Source organism: Lissotriton helveticus, chromosome 3_1 (genome assembly GCF_964261635.1).
Source record: "Lissotriton helveticus chromosome 3_1, aLisHel1.1, whole genome shotgun sequence".
NCBI classification, from domain to species: Eukaryota; Metazoa; Chordata; class Amphibia; order Caudata; family Salamandridae; genus Lissotriton; species Lissotriton helveticus.
In genome coordinates this window covers 24,590,707-24,614,313 of record NC_136061.1, presented here as the reverse complement: position 1 = coordinate 24,614,313, position 23,607 = coordinate 24,590,707, and the positions used below count along the sequence as shown (strand labels likewise).

The 23,607-nt window shown below is 45.3% G+C and overlaps 1 long non-coding RNA gene across 1 annotated transcript in view; it reads right to left on the bottom strand.

Annotated features, from left to right (window-relative positions):
• Positions 1-23,328, bottom strand: part of LOC144822059 (uncharacterized) — a 262,962-nt gene extending 239,634 nt beyond the window's left edge. The window contains exons 1-2 of the long non-coding RNA XR_013608544.1: positions 22,871-23,328; positions 1,986-2,142 (exon numbers count right to left, since the gene is read on the bottom strand). This is a non-coding gene — a long non-coding RNA (uncharacterized LOC144822059). The remainder of the gene's footprint in view (positions 1-1,985; positions 2,143-22,870) is intronic.
• Positions 23,329-23,607: the final 279 nt, after the last annotated feature.

Sequence of the window (23,607 nt, the reverse complement as noted above, 5' to 3'; positions counted from 1 at the left end):
GCGCTTTACAAAAATGTGGACTTTGAGAGGCATAGAACTCCGGAGACATATATCTTGAGGGACATAGCATCCCAGGAACAAAGCCCTTCAGAGACATACTATTCCAAGGACAAAACCCGCAAGGGGCACAGCACTCCAGGGAGTTAAGACTCCAGGGACATATCACTCCATGGACACGTTCCGTGATGGACATAACACATAAGAGAAACAAGACTACTGAGTCATACCACTCCAGAGACATACCACTCCAGGGACATACCACTCCAGGGACATAAGACTATACGGACATTGCACTCGAGGGACACAGCGACCGAGGGATACAGACTGTGAGGGAAACAGCACTCAAGGGACACAGCCCTTCTCAGACATATAACTCTAAAGGGACCATCCTTGAGACATGTAGCACTTCACAGACAAGTCATTTGGACATATCCTTCCAGGAATGCAGCCTTGTAGGGTCCTCACCTTCCCGGAACACAGTCTTTGGGGACAAAACATTCCAAATACCCAGCCCTGGATGGACACAGGACTCCAGGTATTGCTTGGGTCCACTGGCACGGTGAGCATGGCATTCCTCCCATCACCTTTTATGTATTTGATGTACCACCCTAAGTAGCAAGAGTATCCTCAGATGTGGGTCCAATGCGCACTGACCAAGCTCAGCCCGGCTGATGATGAGTCCATATCAGTATTGCGAGACCGGTCCCGGGTTACTTGCATATCTTTTCAATGAGGACTTGGCCTGCCACTTTCCACTGGACTGTTCCCATGAGGAACAGGGTCAAGGCTGATTTGCATATGTCTGTGTTCAAACTGAGTTGGTATGGTGAGTAAAAGAACAATGGTTTGGGATGCTACCCAGAACGATTGGCATTGGTTAGCCAAAATCTAAGCATTCCCCCCATCACCTTTTGCATGTTTGATTTACTGCCCTATGTGGCAAGGCTATGCCCAGATATGGGGCCAATGCTCTCTGTGCCACTGGAACCAAGGTACACCTGGCTAATTGGTCCTATATTGCTCATGTTGCTGCTCATTGAAGGCTTGTGTTACCTTGCACTACTTTGCTACCTTCTGCTACCTTAACAGCGCTAGACCTTGCAGCATTCCACTGCAGGCCTTCTTTCTCAGGCTTGGGCCTGCATCATCATCCCACTGAAAAGACACTGCACCATTACTGGAACATGCTGCACTAGTGCAGCAAGGCCTATTGCACTTTACTGTAAGCGAACCAGCAGCAATGCCCTGCAGCGTGGCAATTCAGGCTGGGCTGTTCCCAGGAGGAGCTGGGTCAACACTGATTTGCAAAAGGCTGGGTTCAAACTTAGGTGCCATGGTGGGCAAAAGAACAATGGGTTGGGATGCTACCCAGAGGGATTGCCAGTGTTTAGGCAAATTTCAAGCATTCCTCCAACCACCTTTTGTGTTGGATGCATCATGGTGTTAAGACAGTGTTAGAGCCTTACGTTCCTTCTGGTAGCCATTTGTTCGCAGGGGTGTAGAGATTTATATTAAATCCTGTCCAGTTTGAGCATAGTCTAAGGCAGTCCATGATAAGCATTTTGACTTTTTTAAACCTTTATCTGATACTCCTCATCCATGTCAGACAATTTCCACCAACATTATTGTGAACCTTCCACCTTCACCAGAAAATCAAGTGAACCTAGTCATAGTAGACCTCATTTCTAAAATGGCTAATTTTTCCTTGTTCCGGAGGCTCACATCTTCCAGCATTATGGCAAGAAGATTTCTGGCTGATATATTCCTGCTGCAGGTGCTTCCTGACACCATAGACTGTGACAGAGGCTCTCAGTACATTTCTACAATCTGGGTCTCAATTTGCTCTCCCCTAAGTATCCATCTAGCTCTGTCCTTAGGTTACCATCTGCAAACAAGTGGACAAACTGAAAGGGTGAACCCGAGTCTTTAACTGTATCTGAGGTCCTTCCACACTTCCACTCAAAACAACTGGACAGGATACTTACCTTTAGCAGAATTCTCTTTTATCACCTCTATTCACTCTGCTACCATGGTTCCTCCATTCTGTTGTATCCAGTGTGTCAATCCTCCTTCCTTTTCACCTTCTCCATTGTCCTCCGATCTTGTGCCTTGCTGCAACTGATTAGCTAGCAGGACTTAACCCTGAAAGAAAAATGATTGCCTGGAATGTCCAAGATTTCAAAACCGCCATGAAAGCTAAAACTATTAAAGTAAGACAACTTGTTCCAAACTTTAATGTTGGAGAAAAGGTATAGCTGTCTTGCAGGTTCTTGTCTATTCAAAAGCTGCCAGTCTGATTTCGAACTAAGTAAGCATTTTATTTAGCATAGTTACTTAAAACCATTGCTACAGAGTATCTCATTTAATTTCATTTATAAATTGCAATTTAAAAAAAATAGTGTAAAACAATTTACTAAAAATCAGTCAAATCGGTGCAAAACATTTGTTTCAATTAAGATGCCTAAAAATCCACAGGATGTATTATCCGGTTTTATGGCAATGCCTATTGCCATTCAATAATTGTCACACAGAAAACAAAAGATATTTCTAAGGCGTGTCAGCAAAAACACAACGTATAATTAATCCACAGAACCAAGAGAATTGATATAAAAAAAATTCATTCATTTATTACAATTAACAGGTTAACAACTTAAGTACATAAAAACATTTAATTACAGTATTTTTAGAAAATAGTCGACGCAGCGTTTCGGTGATTCAGATGATGTTCATCTTATTCAGGACAGTTTTCTAGACAGTTTTCTCTATTATTAACCACGCTGAGTTTTTTATTCTTTTCCTTAGGGTTATGTCATGAGAATAATAGGATGGGGTCTTGAAGATAGCCCAAATATTAATTGGGCCAATACCCGGAAGTGACTTCATTGGATGCAGGGAGGCCGTATCTGATTTCTAAGGTATCCCAGCAGGAGACAGTTTATGCAAAAACAAAACGTGCAGAGTGAATGACGTTGGTTTTTGGCTACAGAATCGCTAAAACAAAAGACGTTCTGTCGGTAGTATTGGCTATCTAGCCGCGGCATATCTGTTGATCCATACAGGCTCCTGTGACATTCCCTGCTGGCCTTTGAATATAATATAAGCATATGTTTTTATCCTGACAAGACGGTGGCTCCAACGAAATGTCTATTGTTCCTGTACATATACACAGAGGGTTTTAATATGTGGGCTATCTTCAAGACCCCATCCTATCATTCTCATGACATAACCCCGAGGAAAAGAATAAAAAAGTCAGCGTGGTTAATAATAGAGAAAACTGTCTAGAAAACTGTCCTGAAGAAGGTGAACATCATCTGAATCACCGAAACGCCGCATCAACTGTTGTTTTCTAAAAATACTGTAATGAAATGTTTTTATGTACTTATGTTTTTAACCTTTTGATTGTAATAAATGTATGAACTTTTTTTATATCAATTCTCTTGGTTCTGTGGATTAATTATACGTTGTGTTTTTGCTGACACGCCTTAGAAATATCTTTTGTTTTCTGTGTGACAATTATTGAATGGCAGTAGGCATTGCCATAAAACCGATAATGCATCTTGTGTATTTTTAGGCATCTTAATTAGGACACTGTTTGTACTCCTGAATTAACCCTGTCCTTATCTTATATAGTAGGGTGCCTCCCTTATTTTGTTACAAAAAATTTGTTTAGCAGCATCCGACTCAGTTCTTTATGACTATAATGTTCTGTCCAAAGTTAGCGACCGGTGGTCAGCATTTTGATTTTGTGGCATTCTCTTCTCTGCTTGTCTCAAATATTTTACCAGGCGGCAGTTCAGCTGCGTGTCCCCTGGTGCAAAGCATGCCAGCACGGCCTGCCTCCGTGTGTGGATGCCTCCCTGGTTAAAAAGTGGCTTTAAGAGCTGTTACCGTTCCTGGGTTAGTTCTTTGCACGTACAGAGCAGTTGCAGCATATCCTCTGGCGGTGCGCTGCACAGGCGACAGATAGAATCGGATTGTTTTTTTAACCAGTGTGGATAGTGCTTTATGCATGGTAGCAAGCCAAGTCGGTACTTCAGGAATTGTATTTTAATGGATTTGGCAAACCCTAGGGCTAGGTTTTTTTGAGCAGCGGTAGTGGTATAGGAGCTCAGGATCATCCAGCCATGCGATCTTCTGGCACCCGTGCAATCTTCTGGCACCAAGGATTGGCAATGCAGGATTTGCACGCACACCAAACTAAGTTCACAAACTTCACTGTCTCTCTGCTTCATGCACTAGCACATTTAACATGTGCTGCCTGCTCTGGAGCCACTGGAATTATGCAGCAATGGAGGACAAAATGATGCTGCAGTGTTGACTAAATTATGCTACAAAAAAAGGCTGCAGCGTAATGCAATATATTTTCTTATACTTTATTATTTAGACATTTTAGCACATGTAAAGATTCTGCCTCATTAGTATCATTATAACATACAAATGCATCAGTGAGAAAGGTGATTGTCAACCTTTGCAAAGGGCCGTCCACTTTACAGCAACTCAAGTCATGTTTTTTAGTAACTTTTTATCCGTTTGAGCTACAAAAATGATTAGTTAAAACTGTAAGTTTATACAGTGGATGATGTATTATGTGGCAAATATGGCAGAGCCAAAATTATATAGAAAACAATTGCAAACTAGGATATTTTGCACTTAGCCTTCTCATAAGCATCATGATAAGCTTTGTTCAACTCACGGGATACACCTAAATTATGTCTGGCCTTAGTGACACAACTCTCAAAGGATTGAATGGTACCACTCTTAATAAAATCAGGTGTGAGAAAAGTTCTGCTCTGTCTACCCCTCATCAACACATAAGGAGATACACCCGTACTCAAATGAGGATTGTTATGATAATGTTGCATTTTCTATTAAATTTATTTGTGTTATTTCTCTTTTAAGTTCTTCATAATGTGTTTCCCTTTCAATCTTCTGTTCTCTAGTTCTTTGCACATGCACCTGACTGAATATTCTTTTTAGAATTGTTTATATGTAAATGTGTTAGTACTGGCAGATCTTGACTGGACTTGAAGAAAAGAGTACTGTGCTGTTAACAATAAACCAGTACCATCAATATCTGGATTATTTGAATTATTTACAACAATATACTACAAAATTGGCGACGAGGGTGACCAGTACCTATCTACTCTACCTGCAGCACAGGAGAGGTACAATTTTGGAAAATTTTACAAATTTTGAAGCACTTGTGAAGCCTTTTGGATGAGAATTTTTACTTTGTACTACAGTAGATTCACTTGCTCCTAACACAAGTGATATCTATCTTCATCTGGGAAAGTGTTTGTTTTAAACAAGATTTTCCGACATTTTAAGCCTTCAGCTGGATTTCCCTGAAGAGATTGTCATCCTGCTTTGTTTCAAACTTTCGTTTATCATCCACATACGCTGAAGAATCGTTGGAGCGAAAAAAGGAATGAAATACATGTAATTGTCAAGTTTTTACGAATTTCAAGAGGTTTACAGCATTTTTCAAACCTGTGGATGGCCCGCGCTACGTTTATTTTCTTCGCGTGAAGTCCGCTGTTGTTGCTACTTCGTTAACGTTGCTAGGCTACAAGGTCTTCCACTACGGAGAACTACGGAGAAGGTGTACCATTTTGATTGGTTGCGAAGGTGTGATGTCACTACGCGACGACGTGCAACGTCAGTGGCAGACATTTTGCATTCCCATAGCAACGCGAGTAACATTTACTGATCCTACGCGACGGAGATAAGACTACCAGTATCGTCGATCTGTGGGAACAGTTTCGTTTTACAAACAACGCGCAAACACTACGCGATGCGGACAGTGTGCTGAGACTACTGACATTTCCAATCTGTGGGAGCTAGTGTAATTATAGCAGAGTTACTTTGCGCATTTGAGTCTTTTAAAGTATATTAGCATACGTTTTTACATTCAACTGCAAATATGATATGTCTTATTTCAGCGTTTTACTTATTTTAAAATGTTTTGACGTGTAACGTTTAGCTGACTAATGTTTTCATCATCAAAAAGCGCTATATATTTGATGCTGTGAGTGTGTGGACATACTTAATTACTTTGTATTCTACTTATATAAAATACATACGTGTTAGTTACATAACACATTCACAACAATGCAATTTGATCCCCCGTCAAAATTTCTCCAGAGCAAGGGTGATCCTCCTATTCCTTGGAATAGGTGGAAGGAAGAGTTTTTAACATACCAGAAGGCCATTGATGGAGAAAGAATGGAAAATGAGAGGAAAAAGAATATTTTTCTCCATTGTTTGGGGTCAGAAGGACAAGCTATTTTTAGGACTCTTCCTCCAGTACCAGGTGATTTAGGTAATTTCGATGAGGCCATGTTACGAGTTGAAACGAGATTTAAACCCACTACCAGTATTGCTCTTAACCATTATAAATTCTACACCAGAGCGCAAAAAGATTCTGAAAGTTTTGATGATTTCTTAACTGCTTTAAGGTCATTAGTTATTTCTTGTAATTTCGGTGAGATCACAGATGAAATGATAAGAGACCAGATTATAGTGAATGTAAAGTGTAAAAAAACGCAAGAGCAGTTATGGATTTTGGGTAATCCTACGTTAAAAGAAAGCATATCTACTGCTAAGGCATTTGAACAATCCAATAAGTGGATGAAAACTATTGAAGAAAATACTAAGGGTGTGAAGAATGACAAAACGGGAAAAGAGATTTGTGCTGTAAGCAATGTAAAGAACAATTTCCAATCTAATAATAATGTTGGAAGGAATCAAATTGTATGTTACAGATGTGGTAGTAATAGTCATGTCACATCCTTCAAATTCTGTCCTGCCATTGGTAAGGAATGTAGCAAGTGTGGGAGAATTGGTCATTTCTCTAAAGCATGTAGAGATTTGAAAAAAGGGAGTAGTGATCGTAATACCAATCACTTCAAGAAAAATGAAGTTTCAAGTGTAAGATCTTATCCTTCTAGTGAAATTTCTTGCATTCAATGTGAACATTCCAAAACTGGAGAAATGATGAGAGAAGGTGGCATGGTTGTCTCTTTGATGAATATCGGAGTTGTTGATGGGGAAGTACTTAATTCACCTAAATGTATTGTGAAATTTATGGACGTAAATCTTGAATTGTTGGCAGACTCTGGTTCTCCTTTGACCATTATTACAAGAGATTTCTTTTTTTGGTTCAAGATTATCAGAAAAACAGCTTACATCCCCTGATATCAATGCATTATGCTACAATGGGTCTAACATTGATTTCATTGGTTATTTACAGTCTACAATTTATTTTAAAGGGAGATCTGCGGTTATCAAATTGTATGTAGCAAAAAAGGGTATTGATGTACTTGGATGGAGGGATCAATGGAAGCTGGGAATTATGTTAAATCCACGGAGTAAAGAGCCAGTCACAATATGCAATGATACGTTTCCACAAGAAGGCTCTATTGTCACAATAGAGGGTGACTGTAGGTGGGAAAATTTGGCTAAAGAATTCCCCAATGTCTTTTCAGAAAATTTGGGAAAGTTAAATGGCTTTACTCATGCTATCAAGCTCAAACAAGGAGCTGTACCCATAGTACAAAAGCTTAGAAATGTACCACTTAATGTCAGAGAGGAATTAGGTAATGCTCTTAAGGAAATGTTGGACAATGGAGTGATAGAGGAGATTGAGTCATCTGAATGGGTTTCTCCAGTGGTTCTTGCTCGAAAGCCTGATAAAAGTTTGAGGCTTTGCATTGATTTGAGGGCTTTGAATGTGAATATTGTTGTGGATTGCCATCCCCTACCCAACATAAATGAGGTAGTGAGCATGCTTGGAGGTGCCACAGTTTTTTCAACTCTCGATCTTAGATCAGCATATCATCAAATCGAGCTAACAAAAGAATCTAGACATCTAACGGCCATTTCCAGACAACTTTTGGCCCCCGGAAAGTGGGTCCATAGTACGACCGGTGAAATCAGTCCGCAATCTTGGGGTCATGATGGATCAAAGGCTCAGTATGGAGACGCACGTGCAAAAGACGTCCGCCTGCTGCTTTGCCATTCTTCGTTCCTTGAGGAAAGTCTTGCCTCTCCTACCTATCCATGCTCGTGCCCAAGTGGTTAGGTGTACCATCATCAGCAGGTTGGACTATTGTAATGCCCTTCTGCTTGGCTCTCCTGGGTTCTTGTTGGACAGGCTCCAGAGGGTCCAATCTGCTGCGGCCAAGTTGGCCTTAGGGCTTCCGAGAAGATCTCACGGGCCGTCCGCCCTGGGCAAACTTCCCTGGCTGCCGATCAGACAGAGGATACAATTCAACGCCCTCTGCATAGTCTTTAGGGCTCTCCACGGTTTTGGCCCAGCCCCTTTGCAATCGAAGTTTGCCTGGTATTCTCCAACCAGACGACTTTGATTCTCAGATGCTAAGCTGGTAGTGGTCCCCAGATTCAGGAAGGTCCGAGCTGGAGGTAGATCCTTTGAAGTGGCAGCCGCCATACTTTGGAATACTCTCCCGGTTGAGATTAGACACATCACTGAACTCCTTCCTTTTAGAAAAAGGATTAAAACCTGGTTATTCCCCAAGGTAACTGCCTGAAGCTCGCACTCCTTGTGTTCCTCTTTCCGCCTCATCAGACCTTATCAGCGCCAGGATGCCTGCAATGGTGACAGCCGCGCTTTATAAGTTTGTTAAATAAATAAATAATAAATTTTATTACCCCTCAAGGATTGTACCAATTTAAGCGTATGCCGTTTGGATTAGCCTCTGCGGCATCTGTTTTTCAAAGGTCAATGTTTCATCTGTTTAGAAAAATGGGAAATTATGTTAAGTGTTTCCAAGATGACATTCTCAATTTTTCAAAAAGTAATGAAATTCATTATGAGCATTTAAGAAATGTATGTAAAGTGTTGAATGATACTGGTTTGACTATCAAGAGTAAAAAATGTAAGTTGTTGGGCACACAATATCAGAAGATGGTGTGTCTCCAAAGAAATCATTAGTTGATGCTACTCTGAAAGCGCCTGCTCTGGATTGTATGTGCCTTTGATTCTATAAAAGCTGACATGGTGGCTGCCCCCACTCTCAGACCGTCCTGTTTAAATACGTTGTGTATGTTGACAGTAGATGCTAGTCTTTACAGTTTAGGTTGTGTTTTGTCACAACGTTCGGGAAAGGAGGAGTGGAATGTGGCGTTTGCGTCGCGTGCACTCACTACCACTGAGAGAGGATATGCGGTTATTGAAAAAGAACTTTTGGGTTGTGTTTGGGGCGTGGAACATTTTCGTAATTACATTTGGGGTGCGAGATTCATGTTAAGGACTGACCATAAACCTTTGGTGAATATCCTATCGCCTGGTGGAGGGGTAAGAGCCACTGCTCGCATAGCCAGACTTATGTCACGTCTACAGGAATATAATTTCGACATTGAATATGTTCCAGGAAAATTGAATGTAACTGCAGACTGTATGTCCAGATTGCCATGTGACAGTGTAGATGAGCCCTGTGATGAAGAAGTTGTAGTTAGTATTACAGAGTCTGTTTCTGAAAATTTTTAATTGATATCCGAAGAGATGTGGATGAGAAGTATGAATGAGGACATTTTACTTTGTCAAGTGAGAGATTTTGTCAGGAAGGGTTGGCCAGCTAAAGGTGAGGTGTCTAGTGATCTCATACCTTTTTTAAATGTTAAGGAAGAGTTAGTTACCGAAGGAGATTTGGTTTTTAGATCAGGGAAGTGTATTCCTCCCTGTGAAATCCGTGAGTTTATTTTGAAACTTAGTCACGAGTGTCAAATGGGTATGTCCTCAATGAAGAGGCTGATTAGATCAAATTTTTGGTGGCCTGGAGTAGATAGGTTTGTTGATAGATTTGTGAGAGAATGCCCAGATTGTATAGAAAGTGATAAGACTTGTAAATGTAATCCTGCTCCTTTGATTCCAGTTAAATGGCCAGAGTATCCATGGCAAAAGTTGGGTATTGATATTTCTGGTCCTTTTAACTTTTTACCAGCTGAATGCAGGTTTGCAGTTGTAGTGGTTGACTACCATTCTAAATGGCCAGAAGTCAAACTTATTTCTTATCCTAATTCAGGAAATGTGATTTTGTTTTTAAAGGAATTGTTTGCTCGAGATGGATGTCCTGAGATGATGATTTCTGATAATGGCGTGCAATTTAGATCTTCAGAGATCCAGGAATTTTTGTTAAAGATTGTGGTATCAAACATATCACCACAGCATTATATGAAGCTCAAGGAAACGGACAAGTTGAGAGATACAACAGGGTACTAAAACAAGATATTCTTTGGGCCTGAACTTTTGGTAGCTTGTGGAGAGAAAAGTTAAGGGAGAGACTTTGGTTATATCGTATAACACCTCATACAACTACTGAGATTTCTCCTTTCCGGTTGTTAAGGGGTAGAGATCCCATTTCTAAATTGTGTCCTTGGTGGTTTAAAAAGAGTACTATTCCTCATGATGTTACGCCTGATATTTCTGATGTAGCTCGTAAAGTGGGTATTAAACAAGACAAGATCAACATGATTATGATGTTCGGATGAAAGTAAAAGCACCTGTGTTTAAGTGTGGTGATTTGGGGAGAGTCCGCAAACCAGGTTTTGTATCCAAAGGTGAAATAAAATTTGGTAAACCAATTAAAATTGTGAGGGTAAATCGAAACAGTGTTGTAACGCAAGATGGTAAGGTCTGGAATGTCAGACGCGTTTCTAAATGTATTTCTTCATGCCATTGATTTTTTTAAGAGGAGAAATGTGTTGCATTTTCTATTCAATTTATTTGTGTTATTTCTCTTTTAAGTTCTTCATAATGTGTTTCCCTTTTAATCTTCTGTTCTCTAGTTCTGTGCACATGCACCTGACTGAATATTCTTTTTAGAATTGTTTATATGTAAATGTGTTAGTACTGGCAGATCTTGACTGGACTTGAAGAAGAGAGTACTGTGCTGTTAACAATAAACCAGTACCATCAATATCTGGATTATTTGAATTATTTACAACAATATACTACAGATAAATCCAAATTTTTACCTTTAAATATTCAAAAACATCCAAATCATTGTCCAAAGCAGACTGAATTCCTTCTTTGAAAAACCTGTTAGCACGCTCTACTTGACCATTGGCCTTAGGCCAATATAACGGTGCTCTCTCAGAACAAACTCCAAATTTCTTAAGAAAAGTTTGCATTTTAGCAGAAACAAATTGAACACCATTATCAGACATGATAATTTTAGGTGCCCCCTCTTTTTGAAAAATCTTATCCAAAAAACTTATAACCATATCAGTATTGGGATGTTCAACAAATTTGTAATACAACCACTTTGAGAAATTGTCAATAACAACAATCAAAAATCTTTTTTCTCTGCCCAAACAATCATAAGGACCAGCAAAATCTATAGAAATTTTCTCCCAAGGTTGTTGAGGAATCTCTTGAAAACCCATAGGCGTTGTAGACACTTTCCAATGTTGATCCGAGCAAATACACACTTTGCAATTATCCACAAAACGTTCAACAGCAGCATCCATCCCTGGCCACCAATAATGCATTTTAAGTAATCTCTTAGTACTGGATACACCAAGATGTCCACTATGAGCCAAAACCACAAGCTTGTTCCTAATACCCATCGGAGGAACAAACAAATCATGTCTCATTAACATATCATTTACAATAGTAAGTTCACTTGCAATTTGAGCATAACTTTGCAAGCTAGAATCCAGACTTGTAGACAATGGCCATCCATTAACCACAAACTCTTTAACCTTAGTCAATACCTGATCTTGTTTAAGAAACTCACACCATTCTTTATCAGAAATATCCATCCCACAATCACCTATGGCATCTATCACAGCAACAACACATTCATGCAAATCAATCATTTTCTCATCAACCACACCCACAGGAGGAAGTCTAGATAAACAATCTGCTGTTACATTTTTTTCCCCTGCAATATGCCTTATTTCAAAATTAAATTCTTGTAGTCGTGCAATAAGTCTCACTAATCTTGATGATGCATTACCAGATCTCACTCCATCCATCATAAACACTAACGGTTTATGATCAGTAACAAGCACAAAAGGACAACCCCATAAAAAGTCGTTACCTTTTTCTACAGCCCATACACACGCAAGGGCCTCTTTTTCAATAGTGCTGTAAACTTTTTTCTGCTCCTCTTATTCCCTTTTTAAATGAAAGCAATAACTCTCTCTTTGCCATTAACCAACTGAGTAAAAACTGCACCAAGACCTATGGCGCTAGCATCAACCGTAACAAATGATCTACCATTGGGATCAAAGGTCTTTAGTCCCGGTGCTTGTGCTATAAGTTCTTCACTTGATTGAACGCCTCATCATGTATTTGTGTCCAAACAAACTTTGTACCTTTTTTAAGCAATTGTGTCAACGGCTCAACTACTAAAGCATACCTGTTGGAAATGGGATCCCCGGCTGGCCAGGGCTTTCGCCAAAGTCAGTCAGAGACCACCACACCCAAGTCAGGGCAAGGGAGTTACACGCCAAGATAACCCCTACTCACCCTCTAGGTAACGTGGCGCGAGCAGCAAGGCTAAACTTGGAGGCGATGTAGGCTAAGTATTTGCGCACGCACCCCAGCAACAACAACCAAAGGCCCACCACAAAGGACACTCCACACAAGGTTATATAAAAATAGCCTTTGTATTACACCAAAACACATTAGATAAAACACACACTTTACAATGTGCCAGAGGCACGGGCAGAATTTACAAGGGATTATTTACAAGACAGGGCCACCTGGACCACTGTCAGGAATCAGAAGTAGCACTTTCAGAAATAGCACTTAGTACATAGAATATAGCACAAAATAGCACACAACCAGTAATCACTGGTAACCAGGATCTCACTAGCACCACCTGTACTAGGGAGAAAACAACCACCTATGTATTACAATACCTGTAGGGGTGTAAGAGGAAAACACATGATGCAATGCATAACATTCATTCAGAGGTGTAAAGAGGAAAACACATGCTGCATCACAATACATTCAGAGGTGTAAAGAAATAACATTGCGCAAAACTTAGATCAGTCACCACCTGTGACTGTCCCTGTGTCCCAATGTCAGGGCCTAAACGTCGCAGTTGCCCACAAAGTGCTGGGCAACTGGTAGCACAATGATGGGGCCAACACGCTGGGGGAGCCTCACAGGCTCTGCAGAATGACTGTCCCCTTGAAGCCTCGCTGGGCTCTGAATACACAAATGGCCCCTGAGCCTCTTTGGGCTTACAAAGCAATCTGCCACCTCGAGCCTCTCAGGGCTCAAAACCAAAAAGGTGCAGCCTCACTGGGCTGTTGGGGACCCTCACGGGGGAATGGCACCCTCAGAGCCTCTCTGGGCTCCTCCACAATTAGCGCCTGGAGCGTCGTGGCGCCAACAAACAAATGCCCCCTAAGAGCCTCTCTGGCTCTAAACACAAGGGCGCGAGGTCGCGCTGCTGAGGGGGCAGGGAGGGGGGGGGCGGACACCGACAACGTGTCCCGGCGCCCCTCCCTTCGCTTCTGGCCACACTCACCAAACCAGCAGGCCCCCTTGAGCCTCTCTGGGCTCGGAAAACAAATAGCGCCTGAAGCCTCGGGACTCCTCAACCCTGGGGGGGCTTGGGGTGCACGTCGGAGCGGCCCTCTACCAACGGGGCCGCTCGAGATAACAAAGAGAACCCGCCCCCGCACTCACCGGGACTTCACTGGTGCTGCGGGGGGCGGGAACCACTGCCGGCTTCTTTCCCACTCACCGGCTGTCTGGCGCTGCAGCTGGGCCACGGGCAGGGCTCCTCTCCTCTCGTCCCGGGGCCTCAACCAGACGTGGCAGGCTCTGCTCCTTCTCTCTCGTCCCGGGGCTCCCCTCTCCACTCGGGGAGCCTCGGGGACCCGGCCGGCAGCTTCTCTGCTGCAAGGGGCGGGACTTCCGGGTTGCTTGTCTCGGGCCGCGCTGCAATTGGTCAGCCGGCCCAGTGCTTCCGGGTCGCCGCGGGCAGCGCGGCGGCTCGCTTCTTAGGCAGGCAGGCGGGGGATGAATTTACCGAGGGGTGGCCTCCCTCGTAGTAAATTATAAATCAAAAACAGCGGCAATGTCCCGGGCAGGGTGGGCACCTGCCAGGGGACTCCACAATCAGCAAAAGCGGCGTGGGCAGCCGCGGAAGGACAACGACAGCGCTCCCAGCGCTCAGCTGATGAGCAAAGCGCTTCTAAGCGCTAGGGCCGCAAATAAAGCGCTTCCAACGCTTCAGGGGTAAGAGAAAGCGCTCTCAAGCGCTAAGGGCCACAAGGAAGCGCTTCCAAGCGCTAGAGGCAAAGTTCAGGCCCCAAAGTCCTTGTAGGCAGGCAGGGGGCAAGGCTGGGCCCAGAGCCAGCACACTGGGTCTCCAGGCAGGGAGACAGTCCAAGTGGCGGTCCTCTGGCCCAGCGACAGCAGCAACAGCCCCCTCAGGATCCTGGAAAAGAACAACTTCAGTGGGGACACAGCCCCATTTTTATACAGTGCATTCCTTTGTCTGAAGGTGCAGAGTGGGGGCGGAACCAGTCGCAGCTGGTTCTTGAGTACTCTGTTTACCTCAACCACCCTCTCTATTCACTGGCAGGGCTTGGGTCATTAGACACACCACAGGGGGGCGGAGCCAGCATTGTGTGGGGAAAACCCAGCCCATCCAGGACACAGGTACACTCCTCCCACACATCACTCATGCTAATCTCCCACTCACCACCGGGCAGACCCATCCAGACTTCCTGGAGCCTGGCATGCCAGCCAGCTCCAGCCAATCACACGCCAGCACCCTCACAGCACACGTACAGCCATGTCTAGAAATGGCGCTTCGCTACTAGACACATACATGCTGCATACACCGTTGCGCAGCATTCACTCACACGAGTTCACACATACCAGACTCAAGCCTGTACACCCCACGCATCAGGAACTACCAGGGACACATACATTCCCCATGCATTCCTATGGGCGGGCAGGCCTAGCTCAGCACATGCACTCAGAGTGCGCACGCACTTTCCACTGGGACACAGTGAAAGTGCGCAGAATCCAAAAATCACCATCTCCAGGTCACCATTTCAAGCAAAAAGTCTAGGGGTGAACCTGCCCTAAGGGCCAAAGTCCAACATAACCCCCTTCCAGCCAAAACGCAGGGGAGACCAATCACCACCGTGATGGACTTCCCTGCTTGGGGCGATAGAACACGGACGCGGGCCCGCAACTGCAGGGACACCCTCCTGTTCTATGCCACGGTGAACCCATGGGATTCCTTCTCAACACACTGTCTGGACCAACTGGGCTACCCCACTGGTACTCCCAAGTTGTCCGCGGCCAGGACCAGGCCCTGGGCCACCCAGGTGCCACGGGTCCATGCCAATTCGCAGAGCGGGGGGTAGTAACCCCTGGCACATAGGAGCCATTTTCCACTCTTCCTGTCTGCAAGACAGGACTAGACTGCCACTGGTACTCCAGCCGAGGGCCTACAACCTCAGGCGGACCAGGAGTCTCGGGGAAGGCTCTCCTCCCCCTACCTCTTCTCCTAGGGTTCCTCCTCCCTCTGCGAGGGGTACCCCTAGAACGCCATTCCAACCCAGGACTTATCCACTCAGGTTGCACCGGGGTCAGAGGTGGGCTCTCCCACCCTCTGCACCCCCTTCCAGAGGTCTGCCCTCTCCCACCTGGAGAAGTTCCTCTGGAAGAAGAACCGGTCAGGACACTGGTTACAGTCGTCCTACCCTTCAGGTCAGGCTGATCCTGAACCTGGCCTCCCAACCTCTGGTCTAGAACCTTCGGTGGAACAATTGCCTGGCACTCCAGGACTTCTGGGGATTCACTCGCAATCCCCCTGAGGCTAACAAATGTCACATCTGTTGCGTGACTGTCTGTCTGGCGCAGATCTCCCGCCCTCTGTCCACCTGACAGTGCGTGACGATCCCCCAGACCAGAAGTGGTGTCACCATGGTCACTACACGGGAACCTAGCCCAACTGGGTAGTCCCTGACCCACTGGTCCTTCCACTGGGGAACTCCCCCAATCACTCCTCACTCTGGACTCCTGTACCCTCCCTACCGGAGCGGTACTGCCAGACTCTAGAACCACAGGAGCTCTGGTTACAGACACTCCAGGTCCTCTACTCACTAGGAGATCCTCCTCAAGTGGACTAACAGGACAGCCTAGGTCCCCAACCTGGTGTTCCCTCAAGAAACCATCCAAGTCCTGAGGCAGGGCTTCGGGCGTCTGGGGAACCTTGGTCTCCCCCTCACTCCTGCTCCACTGAGCCAGGCAGTGAGCCCCTACACCCTCCTCGCTATCCTGGGACCTAGCTGGGCTACACTGAGCCTCCTCCACCACGCTGGGCTGGAAGATCCCTGAACCACTACTTTTGGAGTCACTCACCAATGACTCTAGAGAACCTCTGGCCCTTTCCCAGCGGTCGGCTTCCCTTGCCAGTAACTCTGTATCAGTAAATCCAACTTGCAACAGGTGTTGGTGCAACTCTGGCGAACAACCACTGAGCACCTGCTCTTTGACAATAAGATCAAACAAGACTTCAAAATCAGAGTCAGTGTGAACCTCTACCCAAGCCCACAGTGCTCCACAACATTCATCCTCAAACTTCTCCCACGACTGGTGAGGCAGCTTCCTACTGCCCCTGAATTTCAACCTATACTCCTCCTCTTGGGAAACAGGTACCAGACTGGGGGAACTGGGACTGGGATTTCCTACACTGGAATCTAAATAGCTGCCACCACTGGACCCAACCCTCCCTGGGGGATCCAGAAACTCAACACTGCGCGCAGGGGATAGTCTACCCTCCAGAGCTACTTCGCCTCTGGTGGAGGCCCTCTCAGCCTCCTCTATCCTTTCCTGCGCTAAGACCCTCTCGGTCTCTAGCTGTTGCTTTCTAATGCCCAGCTGTGCCATAGCCTGGGCATGCTCCAACCTGAGCCTCTCTAAAGCCAGCTGGTGCTCCCTTTCTCTCCTCCTATCTTCCAGCTCCTCTGGGGACAGGGAAAGGGATGAGGCGCTGCCTCCTATGCTGGACCCAGCAAGGGACTCCCTATCTATGGGGTCCTCACTATCTGCTGGCGTCCCTGTGCTATCATTTTCTTCCTCCTCTTCTGAATCTTCAGGGCTCCCCACAGACCCACCACCCTCCTGGTGTGAAGCCCGGGCCCTTTCCTCACTGCGCTCAAGGTCCCACTGACACTTTTGCCATAGGATCAGGCTGCTCCTAAGTTCGGACTGAGTGTCTAACTCATCCACCCCTATGTCTCTCTCTTCACAGAACCTTACCAACTCTCCCATACTGTATCTAAACAGATCACAGACATCAAAAGCAGGCACCATTCTGGCGGACGTTCTAGTGAAGAGATCACACAGGGAACCTAGGGGTCTGAGCTAACACAGGAGTACACAATTCACAAGGTATTCAGCAAGCTCTCTACCCCAGAGAACTCACACTCACTTGCCTAGTGCCACACACCATTCATCCACACACAACCCCCCCCTCGGACTAGTAAGGCAGTTTCTACCACCCCTGACTTCTCAACCTGACCACAAGTGACACAGGTACCAGACTCTGGGCGCGGGGCAGGGGAACAAATGCACTGGACACAATTGCACAATGATACCTTCAGGAGAAGAAAATATGAAACTTCCAAAAAAACAATCCCCTTAAAATGTGGTCATCTAAAATGCAGAGTTTTGTGGTGCAGCCAGCCGCTACTAAGGTACAAGGCAAACACAAATCCTTATCCCACCGCTTGCCGCCAATGTTGGAAATGGGATCCCCGGCTGGCCAGGGCTTTCGCCAAAGTCAGTCAGAGACCACCACACCCAAGTCAGGGCAAGGGAGTTACACGCCAAGATAACCCCTACTCACCCTCTAGGTAACGTGGCGCGAGCAGCAAGGCTAAACTTGGAGGCGATGTAGGCTAAGTATTTGCGCACGCACCCCAGCAACAACAACCAAAGGCCCACCACAAAGGACACTCCACACAAGGTTATATAAAAATAGCCTTTGTATTACACCAAAACACATTAGATAAAACACACACTTTACAATGTGCCAGAGGCACGGGCAGAATTTACAAGGGATTATTTACAAGACAGGGCCACCTGGACCACTGTCAGGAATCAGAAGTAGCACTTTCAGAAATAGCACTTAGTACATAGAATATAGCACAAAATAGCACACAACCAGTAATCACTGGTAACCAGGATCTCACTAGCACCACCTGTACTAGGGAGAAAACAACCACCTATGTATTACAATACCTGTAGGGGTGTAAGAGGAAAACACATGATGCAATGCATAACATTCATTCAGAGGTGTAAAGAGGAAAACACATGCTGCATCACAATACATTCAGAGGTGTAAAGAAATAACATTGCGCAAAACTTAGATCAGTCACCACCTGTGACTGTCCCTGTGTCCCAATGTCAGGGCCTAAACGTCGCAGTTGCCCACAAAGTGCTGGGCAACTGGTAGCACAATGATGGGGCCAACACGCTGGGGGAGCCTCACAGGCTCTGCAGAATGACTGTCCCCTTGAAGCCTCGCTGGGCTCTGAATACACAAATGGCCCCTGAGCCTCTTTGGGCTTACAAAGCAATCTGCCACCTCGAGCCTCTCAGGGCTCAAAACCAAAAAGGTGCAGCCTCACTGGGCTGTTGGGGACCCTCACGGGGGAATGGCACCCTCAGAGCCTCTCTGGGCTCCTCCACAATTAGCGCCTGGAGCGTCGTGGCGCCAACAAACAAATGCCCCCTAAGAGCCTCTCTGGCTCTAAACACAAGGGCGCGAGGTCGCGCTGCTGAGGGGGCAGGGAGGGGGGGGGGCGGACACCGACAACGTGTCCCGGCGCCCCTCCCTTCGCTTCTGGCCACACTCACCAAACCAGCAGGCCCCCTTGAGCCTCTCTGGGCTCGGAAAACAAATAGCGCCTGAAGCCTCGGGACTCCTCAACCCTGGGGGGGCTTGGGGTGCACGTCGGAGCGGCCCTCTACCAACGGGGCCGCTCGAGATAACAAAGAGAACCCGCCCCCGCACTCACCGGGACTTCACTGGTGCTGCGGGGGGCGGGAACCACTGCCGGCTTCTTTCCCACTCACCGGCTGTCTGGCGCTGCAGCTGGGCCACGGGCGGGGCTCCTCTCCTCTCGTCCCGGGGCCTCAACCAGACGTGGCAGGCTCTGCTCCTTCTCTCTCGTCCCGGGGCTCCCCTCTCCACTCGGGGAGCCTCGGGGACCCGGCCGGCAGCTTCTCTGCTGCAAGGGGCGGGACTTCCGGGTTGCCTGTCTCGGGCCGCGCTGCAATTGGTCAGCCGGCCCAGTGCTTCCGGGTCGCCGCGGGCAGCGCGGCGGCTCGCTTCTTAGGCAGGCAGGCGGGGGATGAATTTACCGAGGGGTGGCCTCCCTCGTAGTAAATTATAAATCAAAAACAGCGGCAATGTCCCGGGCAGGGTGGGCACCTGCCAGGGGACTCCACAATCAGCAAAAGCGGCGTGGGCAGCCGCGGAAGGACAACGACAGCGCTCCCAGCGCTCAGCTGATGAGCAAAGCGCTTCTAAGCGCTAGGGCCGCAAATAAAGCGCTTCCAACGCTTCAGGGGTAAGAGAAAGCGCTCTCAAGCGCTAAGGGCCACAAGGAAGCGCTTCCAAGCGCTAGAGGCAAAGTTCAGGCCCCAAAGTCCTTGTAGGCAGGCAGGGGGCAAGGCTGGGCCCAGAGCCAGCACACTGGGTCTCCAGGCAGGGAGACAGTCCAAGTGGCGGTCCTCTGGCCCAGCGACAGCAGCAACAGCCCCCTCAGGATCCTGGAAAAGAACAACTTCAGTGGGGACACAGCCCCATTTTTATACAGTGCATTCCTTTGTCTGAAGGTGCAGAGTGGGGGCGGAACCAGTCGCAGCTGGTTCTTGAGTACTCTGTTTACCTCAACCACCCTCTCTATTCACTGGCAGGGCTTGGGTCATTAGACACACCACAGGGGGGCGGAGCCAGCATTGTGTGGGGAAAACCCAGCCCATCCAGGACACAGGTACACTCCTCCCACACATCACTCATGCTAATCTCCCACTCACCACCGGGCAGACCCATCCAGACTTCCTGGAGCCTGGCATGCCAGCCAGCTCCAGCCAATCACACGCCAGCACCCTCACAGCACACGTACAGCCATGTCTAGAAATGGCGCTTCGCTACTAGACACATACATGCTGCATACACCGTTGCGCAGCATTCACTCACACGAGTTCACACATACCAGACTCAAGCCTGTACACCCCACGCATCAGGAACTACCAGGGACACATACATTCCCCATGCATTCCTATGGGCGGGCAGGCCTAGCTCAGCACATGCACTCAGAGTGCGCACGCACTTTCCACTGGGACACAGTGAAAGTGCGCAGAATCCAAAAATCACCATCTCCAGGTCACCATTTCAAGCAAAAAGTCTAGGGGTGAACCTGCCCTAAGGGCCAAAGTCCAACAATACCCTTTAACGAATCTAGCATAGTATTCTCCAAGTCCTAAAAAGGAACGCAGGAAATCTTTATCATAGGGCTTACTTGCTTTATCTAAAGCATTTACTAAGTCATCTTTGGGAAAAATGCCTTGACTTGAAATTTTATGACCTAAATAACCGATTTCTTTAACTAGAAATCTGCATTTGTCCTTGCTAACTGTCATACCTTTAGTTTCAAGAATGTTTAACACAGATTCTAAAATATTGTCATGTTCTTCACAGGTCTTTGCAAAAATTAAAATATCGTCTTGAAACGATTGTACACCCTTAATACCTTGAAAAAGAGCTTGTACAAGTTTCTGAAAAACACTGGCAGCTGATGCCAGGCCAAATGGAAGTCTTAAAAATCTATAAACCACAAAAGGTGTAACAAAAGCTGTCAAATCTTTAGAAGAATCATCAAGTAGCACCTGATGATAAGCTGACTTTAAGTCAATGACAGAAAAATATTTAGCATCATTGACAGCAGCTAATAACTCCTGAATTCTGAGAAGTGGATAGGTTTCAACAACAATGTTTTTTTTAAAGATCTAAGATCCACCCACAATCTTAGCTCATTATTTTTTTTAAGTGCAATCACGATAGCCGAAATCCATTCTGAGCTATCAGTAGATTCAATTATACCTTCACTCACTAAGTTGTCCAAATGCAACTTCAAATTCTCTCTTACACTCAATGGAACCATTCGTACCTTATGTTGAACCAGAATAGCTCCACCTTTGAGCTTGATCTTGTGAGCAAAACCTTTAACTTGACCCACCTTATTCTGAAAAACAGCACTATGTTTAGCAAGAATACATTCAACATTAGAATTTTCTAAATTAACTAAATTAACATAAATGTCCCTCAAATGTCCCTCAATCTAATCGGAGTGTCTGTACCAGGACATAACATGACTCCCAATCTGCCTACATCATACCACACAACAATATTTTTTCCATCAACAGCAACATATATTTTAGCTAAACATGTTATTTCCCTCAAATTCTAAACTGTCCTCAAAGTACCCCAACATCTTAATATCAAAATTACCAAAAGCTTTGGGATTGATATCAGTATGTTTGAGATCAATATGAGTCCAATTTTCCTAAAAACAAATGTCGGAAGTGATGGGTGACCCCGAATCTGCCATAACATCCAAACTTACTTTTCCAATATGAACTATACCTAGAGGTGCCTTAAAAGGTAAATTGACATTATAGATAGACCATTCTGAACACGGATCATACAATGTTAAAGTAAGTTATCCAAATCTTCCTCAACATTCGAGACAGCATTTACAGAAACTTTAGTAGTAGGTTTCAAGGTTTTGCACAAACTGTGAAGATGACCAAACTTATTACATTTTAAACATTTTCTTCTTAAAGCAGGACAATCAGGAAAATTAGCAAGATGCGTTTTCGAACCACATCTAAAACAACTTAGTTTACCACCTTTTATAACTCCTGGTCTAAACGATCTCTGCCCAGATTGAATGGCACATACATTAGAAGAAGTATTAAGTTCATCCTTTGAAATTGCTTTAGCTGAGTGAATAGATCTCTCGATCCCCTTAGCAATATCTAAAACTTCTTCCAACGTAGGATTACGATAGGCTAATAATCTTTCCTGCACTTTCTTGGACTTACAATTAAAAACAAATTGGTCCCTAATACAGTAATTAATATTAGCCCCAAAATCACAGTTTGCTGCTAAGACTCTGAGAGCAGCCACATAGTCTTCAATGGACTTATCCAAATGTTGCTTCCTTTTGTTAAATGCATGACGTTCAATCATTACATTAGGTTCATCCATAAACTGTTTCCGTAATCTCGCTGGTGCTTCTTTGTAAACGTCCCAACCTTCTCCATGACCAACAATGGGAGTTAAGTTTTTAAAAATATCAATGGCCGCTGTACCTAGAAAACTGAATAAAATTGCTTTTTTTCTTTCAGGTGAAAATTTAGTACCATCAATACCCAAAAGATAATTTTCGAATGTATCAAACCATTTTTCCCATATCAATTTGGGTTTACCAGGAGTTTGTAAAAATATTGCAGGTGGATTACACAATTGTGAGGCAGCCATTATAAACTGAATTTATAATAAAAGCTCAATACACTTAAACGTCTTCAAATTCAATGTACTTAATTAAATCCTTAAAAAAAATGAAAGTTTTCTTGAAATAGACTGAAGCGTTGAAAACAAATAGAAAGTGTGCACATCACTGAAATGCACCAAACACCTTTAAACAGTGTGCACATCACTGAAGTGCACTCGATAAAATAATGGACTCGATAGCGTAAACCCTTAAAGTGAAAATACGCTTTTAAAAGGCCTCGATAAAACTCCTTCATGAAATCCAAGATGTCCGCCAAGACGTAGCTTACCTCCGTGAAGCGTAGCTGGCTAGCTGTGTGAGAACGCGATAGCGTAGGAGTCGCATGCGTCACAGAAGAACTTCAGCCAGAGAGAGACTCGCACGATAGATCCGCTGGAGCGCAATTCAAACAGAGCGCGAGCAACGCCTCTCACCCACCAACAGTAAGTTTCCAAAGTACAGTACCTTATTTTCAATAATCCTCCATAAATCAGATATGAATTTCGAAGAGCCGGTATATCGAGGGGTGAAATTGCGAAGTCCAAGTCATTTAACTAAACGGATCCAGAAATAAGGAACGCCGGTTGAAAACGAAAATAAAAAAAATGTGCACAGTGGGTCTCTAAATGCAAAAACAACCCGTTGCCATTGTAAAGAGGTGCTGGAGTCGGAACTTTAAGTAAAAAGATAGGTTTATTACATAAACCAATAAAGACCCACTGGTGCATAGCAGTAAGACGTCCTGTAACCACCAACTCCAACCGCTTCTGCTTTTCCTTCTAAACCTGACATAACAGCATTCTAAAATTACCTAATACATTCTACATATACCATGGTAACAGAACATGACTATGATAACATACAGATACCACATTCTACACTCCCACCCGCCAGCTCCACTCTACCGGCCTTGCCCTCGCCGCAGTCCCCCACATCCGAAGAGCGACCTCTGGCGGCAGGTTGTTCTCCCACCTTGCCGCCAAGACCTGGAACATCCTCGCCATGCACCTACTACAGACCCCAGAC